The sequence below is a fragment of the Tamandua tetradactyla genome, chromosome 2, assembly GCF_023851605.1.
Source record: "Tamandua tetradactyla isolate mTamTet1 chromosome 2, mTamTet1.pri, whole genome shotgun sequence".
NCBI lineage: Eukaryota > Metazoa > Chordata > Mammalia > Pilosa > Myrmecophagidae > Tamandua > Tamandua tetradactyla.
In genome coordinates, this window is record NC_135328.1 from 169,148,155 (window position 1) to 169,165,894 (window position 17,740).

Consider the following 17,740-nt stretch of genomic DNA (forward strand, 5'->3'; position numbering starts at 1 on the left):
GGGGCAAAAAGCTCTCACAACTCAGTCACTTTTTCATGAATTAGTTATCTATTTTGTTGGTTTGTCTCCTCTGTATATTTAAAGCTGCATTTTGTTATTGTATTGCCAAGGTCATGATAAAGAACCATTTCAACATTCTGAGCAGTGGCCCAGCCAGTTTCACAAAGTGGGAAGGTGGGGACACACTATAATTGAGGTCAGCTATTGGTGTGGACCTGGACTTCCACTGCTGCTAACAGTATGAAAAATGAAAGGGATCCAAATAGATCAGGCATCATTTATATGTGGGAAATGAGATCCCACAACATACATTCAATACATTTTTGCTGAATAAATTACTAAATTACTAAATAGATGGCTTGTCTCAAAATTCATTTTATCTCTCTCCATGAAACTACTTCAAGAAACATCTAATAAAGAATATTAAAAATACCTAAAATCTTCAAAGACAGACCCTGTGTACTTCAGAATCTCTAAATAATGAGGTCTATTTTTCAGTTAATTTGAATGAAAAAATGTTTTATGGATGATCCTAGTAACAATGCTTTAGAGTAAACAAAGCATATTCACGTTTTATTTCATTTGATATCATAATGTGATGAAATGAAAGGAAAAGTATTACAAATTTCATTTTGTATTTAAGGAAGCTGAGGCACAAAAAATGAAGTGACTTCTCCAGAGGAATCATAGTTAGCAGAAAGAATACTGAAGTTGGATTTTAATTCTAACTGTACCACATTGGGCAAATTAGCTTTTCTGACCCCTCAGTTCTGTCTCTTATAGAATGGTATTAGGAAATTAAATCATGTCCTCTACAAAAAGCATGTTCAGATCACAATTCCTGGTCCGGTGAGTGTGAGTCCATTTATAAACAGGACCTTTGAAGATGTTATTAGTTAAGGTGTACCCCAGATAGAGTGAGGGGTGGGTCTTAATCCAATATGGCTGAGGTATTCGTAAGCAAAGGAAATTGAACACGGAGGAGGAGACATGGGAGCAGCCAGAAGCTGGAAGTCAATGGAACCATGGGGAGAAAGGAGAAGGCACCAACATTTACATTGCCCAGTTACAGAAAACTCAAAGAAACCCAAAGATAGCCTGCAAAATGACTGGAGGAAGAATCAAGCCTTATAGCCTCTGAAACCATAAGCCATTACATTCCTGTAGTTAAGCCAACCCATCGTATGGTATTTGTTTTAGCACCTCAAAAAACTAATACAAATGGGGATATTAGTACTTACCTAATAATGCTGTTGTCAGGATGGCGTGAGAAAATGTGTCTTAAGTCCCAGCAAAATGCCTGACATAGAGAAGATAATCGGTAAATGTTCCTTTCCCATTTACTAGCCATGATCTTGCACAAGTAATATAAATTTGAGCATCAAACACAATGTAAGGCAGGCCCACAACTGCGTATAGTCAAGAGAGAACTTCCCATTCAGAGTCCATGTCAAGACAAACAAGCATCCTTGGATCCCTACATGATCAGGCAGCTTTCTCCTTTAGGCCACTTTTTCATAACTATGTAACCTTTTGAGGTCCTGGCTCAATGCAGCAGTCTTAGTTCCAAGTTATCTGAATCAGGCTCAAGATCTCATTTACTACTTGAAAGATTCCTAAGACTCACAAATTCTCCCAGTAGAACACAATGGCTCTGAAAGGGCTCTTTTTAATCCCTGAGTGATTTTTTTCCTAAAGACTGGCTGGAAATCAGGTGAGTACAAGGATTATGAACTTGGCAATTCTATGAATAAGAAAGAAAATTTGTATTAACATATTTCTGAAGGACAGAATAATACCATGATTAAAAGTATGGACTTGGGATGCTTTTAATTTCTACCTGCATTTAGTTACTTTATCTTTAGGTTCGTATTAGTAAAATAAAAATAAGATCTGACTTGTAACTTTGTTCCTATAATTCATGGTATTTTGGCTACCTAGGCTTGTGTTTAGGGATACTACATTCCGAATAAAATTAACCTGTATGGAGAAAAACAAATTAATTAATTAAATTAAATTTAAAAAAAAAGAAAAAAGTATGGACTTGGGCATGCACAGGTATTTCCGTTGTAGAATTCTCACCTGCCATTAGGGAGACCTGGGTTTGATTTCTAACCCATGTGCCAAACAAAAAAAAGCTGTGAAGAAAATTCCCTATGATATACATATCACATATCTACCTCTGTGTGTGTGTATGTATAGATATCTACATTAAAAAGTATGGACTTGGGAGTCATACTATCTAAATTAAAATGTCAGCTCTACCACTTACAAAACTATATAACCTTCAGCAAATTACTCAACTTCCCTGCACCTCAGTTTTACAATCTGTAAAATCCAGACAGTTTCACTACCAACCTCACAGCATTGTCAGAATTAAATAAATTAGCATATGCAACACACTTAGAACAATGACTAACATATAATAACTGCTTGATAAATGTTAGCTACTATAGAATACAAATTCCACAGAACACTTTGTTTTGTTCAGTGTTGGATTTCCAGAGCGTAAAATAATGACTACGACATTTCGCCTACTACAAATGTTTACTGAATGAATAATGAACAGTGAAGAACTAATTTATTGTTAGGTGTATGTACAACACTTGTTTGCCTCTAGAGAAAGACTACATGTCCAGAGAGAAATATTAAGGCCCAAGTCTAGCCTGAAATTAAAGAATTGAATTAAGAGGCAGACAAGTGTCATTTGAGTTCACAAGTACCTATAAGAAAATTCAGATACTGGACAATCTCTGGCTCCTCATTTTATTACTCCATGTGAAATCTCTGCTGTATGTGCTTTTTCCTGGTATTTTCTACTACCAATTTAACCAAGTCAGGCCTTTAGGAATAAAGATCTAAAATATTCTTTGAGGTTAACTAATCCCTTTATCCTCACCATTTCCCAACCATAATCATTTTACAGGTGAGAAAGAACGTCAAGAATGTAGTGACTTAAATAGGGATGCAAGGAAATTGTGTCTCTAAGAGAAGTCTTGGAATACTGTTAAACTCTTGAGGGTGAGCATTCAGCCCTTCTAATAATGAAAAGCTTTGGGGATGAATTAAATCCTTCAAAAATTTAGTCTCAATATGTAATTCCAGTATTTCCCACTAAATTTTATTTAGAAATAGCTAAGTGTCCCAATTTTGTTGTCTTCTATGCTTTCCATGGAATATACTGTGACAAGAAGTGAGGCTAATTAATGAACATATTACATTTCTGAGTTAATGTCCAAATTTTGCTATTTATCATGGGGTTATTTTTCATAGAAAATGTAGTATGTTTTGCTCATTCCTCTTTCCTTGTACCTTTTCAGCGCTTTCAATAACCATTTGACTACCATCTTTATTAGCTGTTGTCATGTTTCTGATGTTCTTTTTAATTGATTGCTGTGTAACTTTGAGATGGAATAATTGTATTTTAACTGTGATTTTGAAATGTGCTCGAAAAAGATAACTGAAATTTGAGTAGAATTCAGATTCAAAGATAAGGATAAGTCATTGAGAATTTTTTCCCTTCCCATGTGAGAACTGAATTGTTAGTTAACTCATAAAAATAAAAGAACTGTGAGTGTGTTTTAGAATAAATATGATCTAATAAACTATTCAGGAAATCACTGAAAGATGTTAAAGTAGAAGACACTGAAAAAAGTATAGAAACATCCAAATATGAGATCAAATTAAGGCATAGAAGTTTTAGGGAGAATATTTTCAAGCTTATAATCATCTCATGTGTAGAAACTTTTTATCTTATGAGGATTTAGGTAGAGTACAAATTATTTGCAAGCCATAAACATGGGCTTTAAGAATAAAAATGACTTCAGTTCTCAATGACGCTTTCTTCCATTAGCATAAAAATGGGAAGAAGCTCAGGGCGAGAGCATGAGCAGCCGCAGGCCAGATTCGCCGCGGCTGGGAGCCGGCAGGGGCGGGGCACGGTGCTCGGAGGCACGCCGGCCGGGGCGTCGCGGCTGCCGGGGAGGTCGCCCGGGCACCAGGCAGCCCGCGAGACCTACGGGCGGGCGAGCAGCGTGAGCGGCCGGGAAGCAGGATGCGCTCCGAGGGCGCGGCCCCGGGGCCGGAGGCGCCGTTGTGCCGGGCGCTGAGCTTGATGCTGGGCGCACTGCTGAGCAGAGGTTGCGGACTTTCGGAGAAGATGGCGGCTTAGTAAGACGCGCGGGTCTTAGTTCCTCCTCCAGAATAGCAACTAAAGAAACAGAAACAATACGAAACAGCTCCCGGAGCCACGACAGAGACCAAAAAGACAGTGTACCCCATTCTGGAACGGCTGAATGGGCAGGGAGAATCCGCTGTGGTGAGATACCCGAGGGGTGCGCACTTTGCCGGGCCGGGGCAGCTGGCGACTGGGGTCCCTTCCACACACATGGCTTCCCGGTCCGACTGGTAATATTGGATAGCGGGGCCCTCCCGCCACACTTGGCTTCTCGGGCCAGCTGGGCAATTTGAACCAGCACTCCCCTAAGCCGCGGTGGCCAGCGACCCCCCCCTCCACGCGCGGTTTCCCGGGCCGACTGCAAGATTCGGATTGGCAAGTTAAAGGAGCCACAGCATCTTTTACTGGTGGGACCCACAGACAGACGAGTGCCACGAGCACCACCTACTGGGCAGGAAAAGAAATACAGAGCCCAGAGATTTCACAGAAAAACCTTTCAACCAGCCGGGTCCCACACCCAGGGAAATCTGATCAAATGCCCAGACACCAGCAGAAAATAACGGATCACGCTCAGAAAATTGAAGATATGGCCCAGTCAAAGGAACAAACCAATAGTTCAAATGAGATACAGGAGCTGAGACAACTAATGCTGAATATACGAACAGAAATGGAAAACCTCTTCAAAAACCAAATCTATAAATTGAGGGAGGAATGAAGAAGACATGGGCTGAACAAAAAGAAGAAATAGAAAAACTGAAAAAACAAATCACAGAACTTATGGGAGTGAAGGACAAAGTAGAAAAGACGGAAAAAACAATGGATACCTACAATGTTAGATTCAAAGAGACAGAAGCTACAATTAGTGAACTGGAGGATGGAACATCTGAATTCCAAAAAGAAACAGAAACTATAGGGAAAAGAATGGAAAAACTTGAGCAGGGGATCAGGGAACTGAATGACAATATGAAGCGCACAAATATACGTGTTGTGGGTGTCCCAGAAGGAGAAGAGAAGGGAAAAGGAGGAGAAAAACTAATGGAAGAAATTATCACTGAAAATTTCCCAACTCTTATGAAAGACGTAAAATTACAGATCCAAGAAGTGCAGCGCACCCCAAAGAGAATAGACCCAAATAGGCGTTCTCCAAGACACTTACTAGTTAGAATGTCAGAGGTCAAATAGAAAGAGAGGATCTTGAAAGCAGCAAGAGAAAAACAATCTGTCACATACAAGGGGAACCCAATAAGACTATGTGTAGATTTCTCAGCAGAAACCATGGAAGCTAGAAGACAGTGGGATGATATATTTAAATTACTAAAAGAGAAAAACTGCCAACCAAGACTTCTATATCCAGCAAAATTGTCCTTCAAAAATGAAGGAGAAATTAAAACATTTATAGACAAAAAGTCACTGAGAGAATTTGTGACCAAGAGACCAGCTCTGCAAGAAATACTAAAGGGAGCACTAGAGTCAGATACAAAAAGACAAAAGAGAGAGGTATGGAGTAAAGTGTAGAAAGAAGGAAAATCAGATATGATATATATAATACAAAAGCCAAAATGGTAGAGGAAAATATTATCCAAACAGTAATAACACTAAAAGGTAATGGACTGAATTCCCCAATCAAAAGACATAGACTGGCAGAATGGATTACGACCCAGCAATACCACTGCTAGGTATCTACTCAAAGGACTTAAGGGCAAAGACACAGACGGACATTTGCACACCAGTGTTTATAGCAGCATTATTTACAATTGCAAAGAGATGGAAACAGCCAAAATGTCCATCAACAGACGAGTGGCTAAACAAACTGTGGTGTATACCTACAATGGAATATTATGCAGCTTTAAGACAGACTAAACTTATGAAGCATGTAAGAACATGGATGGACCTAGAGAACATTATGTTGAGTGAGTCTAGCCAAAAACTAAAGGACAAATACTGTATGGTCCCACTGATGTGAACCGACATTCGAGAATCAACTTGGAATATATCATTGGTAACAGAGACCAGCAGGAGTTAGAAACAGGGTAAGATAATGGGTAATTGGAGCTGAAGGGATACAGACTGTGCAACAGGACTAGATACAAAAACTCAAAAATGGGCAGCACAATAATACCTAATTGTAATGTAACTATGTTAAAACACTGAATGAAGCTGCACCTGAACTATAGTTTTTTGTTTGTTTGTTTGTTTGTATCTTTTGTTTTTGTTTTTTTCTTTTTTCCTTTTTATATATATATTTTTTTATTATTATTATTTTAATTTTCTTCTCTATATTAACATTCTATATCTTTTTCTGCTGTTTTGCTAGTTCTTTTCCTAAATCGATGCAAATGTACTAAGAAATGATGATCATACATCTATGTGATGATACTAAGAATTACTGAGTGCATATGTAGAATGGGATGATTTCTAAATGTTGTGTTAATTTCTTTTCTTTTTTTTAATTAATAAAAAAAAGTTAAAAAAAAAAGGGAAGAATACCATATTGGATTAAGAGTTCTTATAGTTCATGAAATGTAAACAGCCATGTGATTGTAGTCAGTGTTTTTTGTGTATTCTTCATGTAACAATTTAAACATCAATATCTCTTTCTTGCCATATGTGTATAAAAAATATTGTAAAGACATTAAAAATAATTTTGCAAAAGCTTAAAAAAAAACAAACAATGTAGTGACTTGCCCAAGGGTACACATATTGAACTATTTGACATGAATTGGGAGGAGTTACTTATTTTTCTTATTTTCAAAAATCACCAAGTTCCAGGAAGATGGCGGAATAGGATAGATTGAGTTCACCCCTGTTCCAAGGAACAGCCGGAGAAGTAACAGAGAAATGACTGGGACAGTGATTCCAGGGTGTAAGCAATCTAAGGGGGTCTTCTATCCCACATAGGGAGGCCCTGGTTGCAAAAGTTGAAGAACTGAGATGCAGAGAACCAGAGGCTATTCAGCCAGTGCAAACAGCCCAATAAGCCCTTTTCCAAACGTAGGCCTGGAGCCCTCAGGAGAGCACAGATAGGGAGATGGGACTAGGAAGTAAGCCAAGTTGCATTTCTTGAATGCGCTACACCCACACGTGCCACCCCCCGCCCCACAAAATCCCCACACTCCATGCACATGAACCCCATCACCCAGCCCCCCACCATGCTCCAAGCACCCCCATCCTGATACCCACAGGTGCATCCCCATCCCACACCCCTGCCCTGCACACGTGCACATCTGCCCTAGTCCAACCCATCTCTCCCTCACAAGCGCACAGTCTAGTCCCACCCCTCCCAAAACCCACACATCCTCGCCTAGCCCCTTGACCCCCAACTTCTCCTTCCTGCTCCTGCAGGCACTCATCTGCATATTCAGGTCACACAAACACACCCCACCCCTCCTGAACTCCACATCAGCATCTGTCCCACCCCCAGGCCAGAAGTACGCACGCGCAAACACACGGTCCTGCCCCCTCCAGCTATGGACAAGGGCTGACCTGTGCATCTGGACCACACCTGCCCCCCGGCCCACACAGGTACAACACTGCCCCTCTGTCCCTGAGCTCTGTGCAAGCATACACCAGGGTGCCACCCACAGGCCCACATACCAGGATTCCACCCCCAGAACCACACATGCACACAGCCATATCCTGCCCACTGGGCACCTACACATCCATGCACCGACCTCTTGACCTCTCACCCCACCTCCCCTATCCCGCACAAGTGTATATTCTTGCACAAGCACCCTGCTCCCACACCTGGTAGGTGCTCATGTGCACATCTGTGCAACATAGCCCCCCCCCCGCATATACATGCACTCCTGTCCCATGCCCCCTGCACTTGCACACCCCAAACCAGGCCCTGCCCACCTGACATCACCCACCCCTGACCCATGTCCTACAACCCCCGCAACCTGTATCACGTCCCTGCACACTCACACATCCACAAGCCAGCCCCCCAGGGCCCCTCCCCCTGCACAAGACACACTTGCACCCTGCCCTCTGTGCCTCGACCTCTGTGACACCAATCCCACACCATGACCCTCATACTCCATGCGCCCACATCTTGCCCACACACCAGCCCCAATGCATCCACACAGCACCCCTATCTGCTACCTGCTGAACTGTACCTCTATGTCCCCCATGTCGCACTCTGTTTCTGTGCTCCAAGGTCCGCATGAGCCACATTCCACCCCCATGGGCCCTGCACTGCACCTCTACAACCCCACACCCTGCACCCCATGCTCACAGGGACCAGCATAGCACCTCAACCTTCGGCTATCCACCTGTGCTGCAACTATCACCACACTGTTGTGCCCTGCCCCACACCCTGCAACCTGATCCACACTCGTCCTGCAAATACAAAGCTTCAGACTACTGAATTCCTTCCAAAGTAACCTTACCAAGATATTTACATGCCTCGAAGGCAAAAGAAGATCACTAAGCATGGAAGATGTACACAGACATAGCCCAGCCTAATGATCAAATTAAAGGCACAGTTTGGAACAATTATTCGAAGATGTTTATATAACTCTACTAAATAAAATCAATGGACTGGATAATGAAAAAAAGGAGATCAAGAAGACACTAGAAGAGCATAAAGAAGAATTTGAAAGAATAAACAGAAAAAGAGCAGATATCACAGAGATTTAAAATGCTGAGAACCAAATAAAAAATACACTAGAGATACACAACAGATTTGAAGAGGCAGAAGAAAGAATAAGTGAACTAGATTACAGGACAATTGACTTAGAACGCACAAAAGAGCAAATGGTAAAAAAGATGGAAAAATTTTAATTTCAAGGAAATGGTAGGCAAAACAAAGCACACAAATATAAGAATTATGGGTGTCCCAGAAGAAGAGAAGAGTAAAGGGCTAAGGAGATTAGTTGAGAATATAATGGTGGAAAACTTCCCAATCCTTATAAAAGATACAAACATGCAAATCAAAGAAGCCCAACGAACTCCAAATAGAATACATTCAAATAGGCCTACTCCAAGACACATACTAATCAGTCTGTCAAATGCTAAGGAGAAAAAAAAAATCCTGAAAGTGGCAAGAGAAAAACAATCTACTACATACAAAGGAAACCACATAAGACTGACTTCAGACTACTCAAGAGACACAATGGAGATGAGAAGGCAGTGGTATGATATATTTAAGTTCTTGAAAGAGAAAGACTTTCAGCCAAGAATTCTGTACACAGCCAAACTGTCCTTCAAAAGTGAGGGAGACAACAGTGAACACTACAAGTATAAATAAGTCCTTGCATGAACTACTGCAAACATATGAATCTTGTACAAAGACTGTATAAGCTCAGGGTATAGACAGAAAACTGCTATTGCATGCTATGGACTATGTTTAACAGGAAAACATCAACAGCACCACAGCAACACCAGGGGTAATTAATAGGGGAAAGGGACAAGAGTTAAGCGGAGGTTTGGATTTTTATTTGGTGAGGGTGTGTGTACTGGTTATCTTTCTCTTAGGAATGAATGAAATTATCTAAAATTGAGAGTGTTGATGGACTATTGACTTTGGACATTATACATGATGCCCAATAAATGGAGGTAGCTGAAGGACTGACTGAAAAGTAGATTGACGAACGATGGTGTATACATATGATTGAATACTGTGTTGCTACAAAAAGGAACAAATTTGTGAAGCATGCCACATTGTGAAGGAAACTGTGGGACATTTGGTGAGGCAAAATAAGCCAGAAAAAAAAGCAAATATTGTATGGTCTCATTCAGAAAATATCTATAAAAAGCCTAGATTGTAAGCTCTTACAGCAGTCACATTTAGTCCAGAGAGTAACTGTTACGTCTGGATTTTGACAGGCTGTTTATATATGTATAACCAGGTATTCAGAGATAAGAATGAAGCCAATCAGGTCAAGATTAAGGTAATTCAGAACCCAGGGGTAAGGAAGACATTGTTGTCTATACTTTGGAATCTCATCCACTCTTTGAGACCAACAGAAGAAATGCTTATTTTGTCCAGAGCCTAAATTTTCTGTAGGACATAATCTAATTCAACCTGTCTGGAAAGATCATTTAAACGATCCAAAATAGGGAGCCCAGAATAAGAATGAGGGCCTTTGATCCTGGATAGTTTAATGTAATGCCAGAAACTTACAACCTCCAGATACAACCCTGGATGAGATAAATTCCAAAGTGCAGAAGGGCCAGCCTCTTCAAATCCCAGAGTATATTAAGCAGGTCATCAAAAAGCATTGGCAAAGTCCCTTGATGGATAGGAGAAAAAATGTGAAACTATTAAACTTTACCCCAACACTGGATCAAACATTAGGAACACCCAAATCAATAGGCCAAGCTCTCGATCTTGACACTTGCTCTTGTGAAGCTTATGTATGCAGTAGAGAAGCTTAACCTACCTGTAGATAAGCTAAGAGTTACTTCCAGAGGACCTCTTTTGTTGATCAGATGTAGCCTCTCTCTCTCTCTCTCTCTCTCTCTCTAAGTCCAACTCTGCAAGTGAAATCTTTGCCCTCCCTGCTATGTCAGACATGACATCCAAGGGTGAAAATCTCTCTGGCGATGTGGGAAATGACTCCTAGGAATGAGCCTGGCCCTTGGACCATGGGATTGACAGCATCAACCTGACCAAAAGAGGGAAAAGAAGTGTAATAAATACGGTATCAGTGACTAAGAGAGTTTAAATAGAATTGAGAGGCTACTCTGGAAGTCACTCTTAGCAAGCTTCAGTTAGGCATTGCTTGCCAATCCCCAACCAAAATCATTCTTGTCAATCCTAAAGAATACCTAGGGCATCATATAAGATTTTCCAATTATTCCATGCACTAGGGTAACTTTACAGAAACCTACAACCTCCAGATACAACCCTGGATGAGATAAATTCCAAAACGCAGAAGGGCCAGCCTCTCCAAAACATCATCTAGTTCCATCCCCCCATACCACATTATCAACAGCCCCTTCCAACATGAAAAAGTTAAAATGAGTATAGCCCATATATCCCTAGAGAGTGGGAAAAAGATCAAAGGTAATGGTGGAGTTATACAGAGAAGGTAGGGCTTAACAAATGAGTATGACTGCTAAATTATTATACTGATATTTCTTTTAGTCTCCAGTATCTTAGAGCAGCTAGAAGTAAAAACCTAAAATTGTGGAACTGTAACCTATACCAAACTCTGAAGTCTGTTCTACATCTAATTGTTGCAATGTGCTTTGAAATGTATTGCCTTCTTTGTATATACGTTATTTTTTACAAAAAAGAAGAAAGTTTATTGTGATCATTAATGCACAGCCATATGATATTGTGAACCACTGATTATATATTTTGAATGATTACATGGTGTGCCAGTTTGAAAAGATGCATGTATCCTAAAAAAGTCATGTTTTGATCCTAATTCCATTTTGTAAAGGCAGCCATTTCTTCTAATCTCTATTCAGCACTGTGTGTTGAAACTTCAGTTAGATTATATCCCTGGAGATGTGACTCAATCAAGAGTGGTTGTTAAACTGGATTAGGTGGGGATGTGTTTCCACCCATTCCAGGTAGGTCTTGATTAGTTTACTGGAGTCCTATAAAAGAAGAAACACTTTGGAAAAAGCGGGAGATTCGGAGATAGCCAAGGACAAAGCCACAAGAAAGCCACAACAGAGAATGCCACAGAATCACGAAGTAGAGAGTCTACCAGCCAGCGACTTTTGGAGATGAAAAAGGAAAACACCTCCCAGGGAGCTAGAAAGGAAGCTAGCAGATGATGCCATGTTGGCCATGTGCCCTTCCAGTCAAGAGAGAAACCGTGACCATGTTCACCATGTATCTTTCCAGATGAGAGAGAAACCCTGAAGTTCATTGGCCTTACTGAATCAAAGTATGTTTACCTGGATGCCTGAGATTGGACATTTCTATAGACTTGTTTTAACTGAGACATTTTCTCAGCCTCAAATTGTAAACTTGTAACTTATTAAATTCCCCTTTTTAAAAGCCATTCCATTTCTGGTATATTGTGTTCAGTCAGCTGCAAACTAGAACACATGGTATGTGAATATATAAAATAAATATCAGTTTAAAAAACAGACACCTAGATGCCAAACAAAAATGTAGGTAAGGCAAGCTTCTTGAATGTATATGCTTCAAGGCTTGCCCAGCATGGCAAATGGCTGTGTACCAAAGGGCGAGGAACTAGAGTTCTATCTAAAAAAGAGCAAGGCCTAAAAAGGTTAAAAAAAAAAAAAACTCCACCCTCTTTTCTTCTATTTTAGGTCATAGAATAAAGCTATTGTGGGAAACAAAACAAAAATTCAGATAAGTAGTCACTAAACGGACTGAGCAGATGAGTAAATTAGCATAGGAATCACTAACTCAAGAGAGATACTTGAGCATTATTTTCCTTTCAACTACTAATATGACTTTTTTTTTGAAGAACAAAATTTATTAAGTACAAAAATCAAGTTATCTTACAACATGCGCAGTATAAAGAGAAAAGATACATCAAGAATTTAATATTTTTACTTTTTAATGTTTAAACAATGGATTTTTTTCCTTTAGGTTTATTTTCTAAAACATATACAATTAAGATGTAAATATTACTTCAAACTTATGTGCATGTGTTTGTAAATTATCAAACCATTTCCTTCTAATGGTCAAAAATTTTAAAACAGCTTTACTGAGATATAACATCTACTTACTATAAAATGCACCCACTGAAAATATTTCAATTATTTTTAGTAAATTTATAGAGGTATACAATCATTATCACATCACAATTCAGTTTTAGAATATTTCTATCATCCACAAAAATTCTCTTGAGCCTGTTTCAATCATTTTTGTGTATGTCAAAAGAACAGCAAACCTTACCAAGTTTACCCAACCAGAGTTTCCACTCTACAATTTTGAAAGCGTAGAAAAACGTGCCTGGATAACTGGCCTTTGTAGTGGCACATATTAGTTCACTTTTTAGGTGAGAGTTCTCCTTTTTCCCCTTCCTTTAAACCTCTACTAGTCAACTTGCTATTTTGGATACTTATAGTAGTTTGTCAACCATTTCCTTTTACCTAGATATGATACTATATACATACATATGTATCTATATGATATAGATATGAGTAACTTTTGGAGAAATAGAATAAACTACTGACTCAAACGTGATAAATATAGAAAACTGTACCAGGGAGTAAACTGAATCTGTATTCCATAGATGAGAATATAGCGTAAAAAGAAACAGAGTGAAACTTATAGAATGCATTTACTTCATTAAAAAACCCACTATATTTTGATGATGGGCTTTTTGTCTGTGAAGAACAAGAATCACTGGAGTTAACCAAATATGTTGGCGTAATTTTTCAGGCAGGTAGCCAATACAAACCACTTCATTTTCTTTATTTGCCATGTCACAGCCCCTACCTTCTAGGGGACTAATTTTTTTCTGTAACAAGGATTTGGAAAAGAAATGATGAACTTTCATTCTCAGTCAGATTACCTTATTATTATAGTTTATTTGGGCTTTTCACAGCTTGTCCAACTGTCCTATTTATGTAAGCACCCAACTGTCTTGGAGGTTTCTTAACCTCCTTCATATTCTCATTAGAGATTCTTTTCCTAGGAATATCAATGGAATGATCCTCAATATTATTACAAATGTAATAATAATCTAAATTTATAGAATGTATTTACTCTAAGACTTAACTTTAACTTTCTAGCAGTGTTACTCAAACCTCAAGTGCTCTAGTTAAATACCTAACAAAACTAAAAATAGAATTTAATATTTTTTATTTAAAAAAGGTAGAATGGATCTAATACAACCTCTTCATTTTAGAGATTAAACAATAGAAGCAGGAGAGGCAAAATGATTTGCTAAAAGCCCAGGCCTTATGAAAACAAAATAATCAAGAGATTCAAATATTTTCTTAAATGTCCTCAAAAAAGGAGAAAACAACATTGAACAGGCATTAAGATTCCGGACAACTAAGAAAATCACACACAATGGAGAACTAGAAATAAGAAAAAGAAAAAAAAAACAAAAGTTTCTGACATAGAGCTAACATAATGTTAGCAATAATTAACCACTTCTCTGGATTTACCATTAATTAATTCTTTACTGTGTTTGAACATTGAATTAACAGGAAAAAAAATTATAGACAAGTGGCACTCAAGTATTTATACAAAGTGGCTTTGCAATCGTCCCAAAGCCACTTGGCTTTCTCCCCAACTCTTCCTGCTACATAAACTCTTGTGGATAGAAACATTTCTCCTAGGTCAATAGTACCACTTAGGCTAGTAAGAAAAAGTATCTGATCCAACATTTCTTATTCATCCAACCATCTTTTCCCCTCAGGGGACGTGTACAGACTGTTCTTTTTTTTTTTTCTCCTCTTTCATAACACATCTCAGTTAACATCACCTTATGCAATTCCCTACAAAGTACACACACTTATTCACTGAACAAAGATTTATATACTTACTATGTTTTAGGCATTATGCTATGTGATTAAGACAGGAAGTTGAAAGGAAATAGTACTGTATCTACCCTCAAACAGCTCACAGTCTGGAGCTACTGCCAGTCACAATGACAACACCACTACCTAAAAATAACTGCTATAACCAAAGTGCACAAAACAAAGCATGGAAAGAACTAACCCAAGACCCCCTGGGGGTTAGTTGAAAGCTTTGCAAAGAAGGTAGGGTTTAAGGGGAAACTTGAAGGTAAAATAATCAAGAAGAGAGGCTGCATTCTAGGCAAAAGCAACAGTTTTAAAAAGTTAGAGGGGGCAGTGCAACGGTGGCTCGGTGGCAGATTTCTTGCCTGCCACATTGGAGACCCGGGTTCGTTTCCCGGGCCTGCACATAAAAAAAATAAATAAATAAAATTTAAAAATAAAAAGGTTAGAGGCTTGGGAAAACAGTATAGTTTGTGCTCAGTATTGCTAAAAGCCTAAAACATAAAGGCTTTTTCCCATAAATGAGAAATAAGGCTGCACCAATAAAAAGGGTTAGTTCAGAAGGCTGAACTGGTAGGCAAGGTAAGACACACAACAATTATTTGCTGAGCCCCTATTACGTGCTAAACATAGCCAAGAACACAGGATACAGACCTCTGTAGACCCACAGCTTTCCATGTGTCCATATGTACAGCTGCCCCTAAATTGTGAAGTACAATCTGTGTAGCTGCAGCAGTCCTCTAAAACCACTGTAAATTAGTAGGACCTAAGCTGCAGGACCCACATGTATCATATGGAGTCTACAAATTCGCATGCCTACCAACTTTGCTGTATACACAGTATTTGAAATATACACCATTTCAATGCATAATAGTTAGAATTAGTAAAGTACATCATTTTAAAACATTATTGAATCTCTGCCAGCTTTTTGTCATTATGTGGGGTTTTTTCCAACTAAAAACTAAAACTGTATTTCTGTCATATCCCCCAACTTTTTCAGTTTAAAAGGTATGAATTTAAAAAAGGTATTATGGTGGGGTCCACTGCCTTGGACAATAGGGAGGAATTAAAAATTTTTTAGTAGTAAAGTGGCATGCCTTCATTCTCCTTTCCCTCTCTTTCTACCCTTGCCTAGTTACTATACAAAATTTTCTTTTTCACTGATTTATGAAAAATCAATCCTAGTACAATCATGACTAGTACACACGAGAGGAGCACTAACAGCATGCACTTTGTTTAAGAAATACTTAAATTCTGAAGACATAAATGTCATCAACATTTCATATTTTCTTTCAAAGCGCATTATAGAAAGTGATGTGACAGAATGCATTAAGAACCATAAAACTATACACATCATTTGACCAATTATTTTTCAATAAATATGAATGACTTTTATAATACAAACAATGCTACAAGTATTTTAAATACAGTTTAGATTCCTACAACTTTATGGAAGCTAGAGAACATATTCGTAATAGCACAAGCTTAGAGGTCAGACAAACTTGCATTTGAATCCTACACTAACATTTTCTAGCTGTATGACCATAGGAAAGTTACCTGAGTTCTCAGAGCCTTAGTTTTCTCATCTGTGCAAAAGAAAACATCATTAATCTTATGAAATTCTGAAGATTAAATTAGTACATTGCCTGATTCATTGTGTGCTCACTACATGAAAGCTTTTGTATGAGGTCATACTCCTCTAAATAAATGTCCTAGCATTCAAGAATTTTGTCCTTAACACTGCTTTTCTATTTTAACTGTTAGCATTAAAAATGTCTTATAAAACAAAAAAGTCACAGGCAGTATAGTGATTAGAATGCCCGCCTTTCATGTGGGAGACCTGGGTTCGATTCCCAGACCATGCACCCTCCCAAAAAAAAAGCCACTGGAGGGACTGAGCTGAGGACTTACACATCTTACAAAATACATCAATACAAAAATCAAAGTTGCAAAGCCAAAGCTTAAAATTTTTAAAATCAAGTTAAAAAATTTTTTTTAAAAAAACTTCCATTTCACTGCAAATAATGACCATTATTACCATTTATTGGTTCAAGATGCTTTTAAGGGGTAGGATTAGAACCTATGAAAAAATGCAGTATTCTGGTCAGCATTTTCCAACTCATGAATGTTCTATAGGCTCAGGTGATTAAAAGCAATATTGAGCTCTATTTCCATGTGTATATTTTCAACTATTTATTAAAATAACTATTACAACTTTTTCCCTATAAAAACAGAATAGTTTGAGAGTTTCTGAGAGTTATGTACCAAACATTTGTGAATTAGTTGAAATTAGGAGGCTGGCTCATGATATAGACACTCAGTTGTTACAACTTCATCTCAACATTGATCATCACTGTTCTAAATTATTTCTGTTCATATAATGAATTTTTGCTTAAAGACAGAAAATTTAAGTTATACTGATGGTGAAATGAGAGTAAATGAGCAGAAAAATGAAAATTCTCTGCTAATACATTCTTATCAGTTTCATAAGTTGCATTTTTCTGATCATGACTCTTAAATGGTACTTCAAGATATCTCAGGATTTTTTTAAGTGTTTAAAAAAAAGAAAATATAATGAAATTTTCCTTTTATTTTGCCACTCAGAAACAACACAGAACAATTATAAAGACCTGTGATTTTTTAAGTGCAAAAAAATTCAAAAATCCAAAATTTAAGGTAATAAACAGTTCTTGTCTATTTTGATGCCATAAACATAATTAGTTTCAATCTGCATCTTAATATATATTCATTTTACAATGTGAAAAATAATGTTTTATCTTACAAAATTAATCCATCATTCATTAAATGGGAAAAGCCTGAAATTTTAATATATTGTTAAAGCAATATTTTAAGTGAACTATGATGATATTTTTTTAATTTATTAATTTAAAAAAATTAAGAACAAAAACATTAACATATAATTCTGTTCTACATATGACATACATAATTTTTAAATAAAGCTTTTTTACTTAAAATAACCCTCTCCTCACGCACTACACAAAAACTATAAAAAACAAATGAAGTGTTGACTCTCTCTACGTGACTTTATATATGACTTTTGTAAGACCTACTGTTTCAAAAACAGAGGATTTTGGTATAGTAAATTTACTTAGTTTTAACATACAAATCCCTAAAGGCAACAAATATGAA

General features: G+C 38.0%; 1 protein-coding gene across 5 annotated transcripts in view; it reads right to left on the reverse strand.

The window, feature by feature from the left end:
* The window catches only part of ZYG11B (zyg-11 family member B, cell cycle regulator), a 198,561-nt gene that overhangs the window by 176,608 nt on the left and 4,213 nt on the right, over nt 1–17,740 (reverse strand). Inside the window, exons 1-2 of one of the 5 annotated variants that reach the window (XM_077149626.1) lie at nt 10,561–12,580; nt 1,242–1,300 (exon numbers count right to left, since the gene is read on the reverse strand). The exons of 3 other annotated variants lie outside the window; for them this stretch is intronic. The gene's annotated coding sequence lies outside the window, so the exon portion shown is untranslated. Of the gene's footprint in view, nt 1–1,241; nt 1,301–10,560; nt 12,581–17,740 lie in introns of those variants that run through there. One more of the 5 variants, XM_077149624.1, reaches the window with a different exon arrangement.